Source organism: Meles meles, chromosome 8, assembly GCF_922984935.1.
Source record: "Meles meles chromosome 8, mMelMel3.1 paternal haplotype, whole genome shotgun sequence".
NCBI classification, from domain to species: Eukaryota; Metazoa; Chordata; class Mammalia; order Carnivora; family Mustelidae; genus Meles; species Meles meles.
Window position 1 is genome coordinate 53545944 of NC_060073.1, and position 2831 is coordinate 53548774.

Genomic DNA, 2831 nt, shown 5'->3' on the forward strand with positions numbered 1-2831 from the left:
AACATTATCATTAGAGGATGCTTTGGCTAATATGACCTCAGCTCTAATTGAAGTCTCTTGTATACCCCAATGACACTGAAAAATTTTAAGCCAAGGGCAGGCATGAACAGACCGTGTTTTGAAAATGTCTTTGGAAAGTTGTGGAGTAGAGAGTGAATTAAAAGGGAGTCAGCGTGGATGCAGACATTCCCGGCAGCTGGCTGATGAGGCTGTCCCAGTGAGTGGGGTGCTGGCAGAAGGGACAGGGATGACAGACTGGGGAGGAATTAGGATAATATTGGCACGACCGAAACTGAGGGATTGGTGAAGAGGAATAAGGCTCTGGGATGGAGCTGAAGAGAACTCCTGAAATGCTCTCTCATGAAATAAAGTTGATATTTCTAGGAGGAGAGGTATCGGTTCTTAATGATGATCTCCAGAATTAAGAAAAAAAATACAACCGAATTAAAATAGACACAGAACAAATAAGGTGATTGTTGATTATGCATATTTTCAACTTTTCTAGATAATGGTTAACTGTATTCCAAAGTGGTTGTACTAATTTGCGTCCCGGTGTAAACTGGTGAGTTACGTTTTTGAATGAGTTAAATTCTTAAAACTTTCAACTTCGGCTTTAGATTGACTCATCATTCACCAACATCTCTATCTACCATATTCTTCTCCTTCAGTAAGATTAAAACCTTTGAACGCTCTTGTCTTCTTCCTCCCCAAACCCCCTCCCTCACCCTGAATTTTTATCTGCCATGTTGAGATTGCTTGCAGCCCTGGTTACTTGGGTTGAGTTCTATGGTTTACTTGTTTCTTACTTAGCACTTTGGTGTGTGTGTGTGTGAGAAAGAGAGGCTGGGGGAGAGAGGGAAGGAGAGAGAGAGATCTTCCTTTAGTCAGGTATACCTATAGTATATATTTGAGTAGTCCTTTCAGGAAGATTCTGAGAACAATAAACTTTCTGAGTTCTTTTATGTTTGAAAATACTCTATTCTGTATCTCCACTATGTGCTATTTGGATGCAGAATTTTAGGTTCAAAAGCAGCTTTCCTCAGATTTTTTTGGAGCATACTACTCTGCTGTGTTCTTGAAACAGATGTGTTGCTGAAGAGCAATGTGGATTTTTTTTCTTTTAGTTCTTCAGAGTGAAATTATATTTTCTCTCAAGAAAAATTTGTAGCATTCTCCTTTATTCTTGCTACTCTGGACTTTATCATGAGATCTGCATTTGAACCTTGATCCATCATGCTTACTATTCACGGAGACTTTGTGACCTAAAGACTCTGTTTCTTCAGCTGTATGGGATTTTCTTAAAGTTTGACTGTTTCACCTCCTCCATTGTCTTCATTTGCTTTTCCTTGGAACTCCTCTCAATAAGGCCTTGGGTTTCTGGATATATCTTTCAAATATCAACTTTTCTCATATGTTTTCCAAATATTTTCCTTTTTTTTTTTTTAAAGGAATGTTTATTTAAGTAACCTCTGCACCGAAGCGGGGCTCAAACTCACAACCCCAGGATCAAGAGCTACACACTCTGCTGACAGAGCCAGGCAGGCACTCCTCCAAATCTTGTCTCTCTGTGCTGCTTTTGGGAGCAAATAACTTGACTTACTTTTCTAGCCCACCCATCCCTTCCTTGACATTACTCACTTCCATAGTCAGCCCATCCTCTTTCTTATCTAATAAGTTTTCTAATATTTTTTCAATGGTTATAATTTAAAATATTTCTCATTTAGTGGAAGCATGATTTTATAAAACATGTATGATTGTATTAATTGAAATAATTTTCCCCATCTTTTTTGTTTTGTGATGTTATTAGGTATTATCTCTTCTGTTTATAAAATTGGGTTCCTCTTTTTCAAAGCAAAATCTTTCCTCCAGTGCTTCATGTTTCTTGATTTTCATCTCACCTTGGGACTGAAAATTCCAATTTATTTATCTAGGTATATGGTTTCTGATGAACTTCCCTTCATCTGTTTGGAGGAACAGAACATGCTACTGCGTGGAGTTGGGCCAATGGTTTTAAAATTTGTTTTGATTGTTAGTACTTCCATCCATCATGGTTTTCGCACCCCACCTGGAAAACTATTCTGAGTCTCTTTTCCCCCTACCCACATAACTGCTTTTGTTTCACAGAAAATGAGATTTTGGCCTATTGTTCAGCAGAAGCAGAGGAAAAGGCATTGACCAACCACTGGTAATTCTTCATTAACCATTCTGATAATTAGCTCTCCTCCTCTTGCTTGTATGTATTGATTCTGAGTTTAGAGTTCCCTTGAATAAACCCCAATGCTTCTGCTTCTGGTTCTTTCTTGGGGTGCTTCCTATACTTTTCTCTGCCAAGTTAGATAATAATATCTGAAAAACATGATAATTTTGGTCATTTTCTTTCTTTCACATTTTCTTCCTTATTATTTCCCCTTACCCTCACCTTGGTACATTGCATGGTCCAGGACTTCTAGAAGAAAGCTTCCAACTAGCTGACCATAAATATAGAGGTGCTGGGATGGCCAGAGTCATAATGCCTGTTGTGTCCAGGAATGAATAAAATCCCTTTTTTTAAAAACAGCGTTATGACCTTAATATTATCATTTCCAAATATTCTATGATGTGAGAAAGATTGGAAACTACTGCTCTAGAACACTATGGACAATAACCCCCTTCATTTATATTTCTGAAATTGTATGTTACAAAATGGTACATAGCATCATATTGAATCTAGCAAATTATTTTTACCCCTGTGGTGATATATTTTTCCTCATTCAGATTTTGCATTTTCTTCTCTCTTTTCCTACATCTCCTCCTTCTTCTTCTTCTTCTTTTTTAACTTCTTTAGACAGACT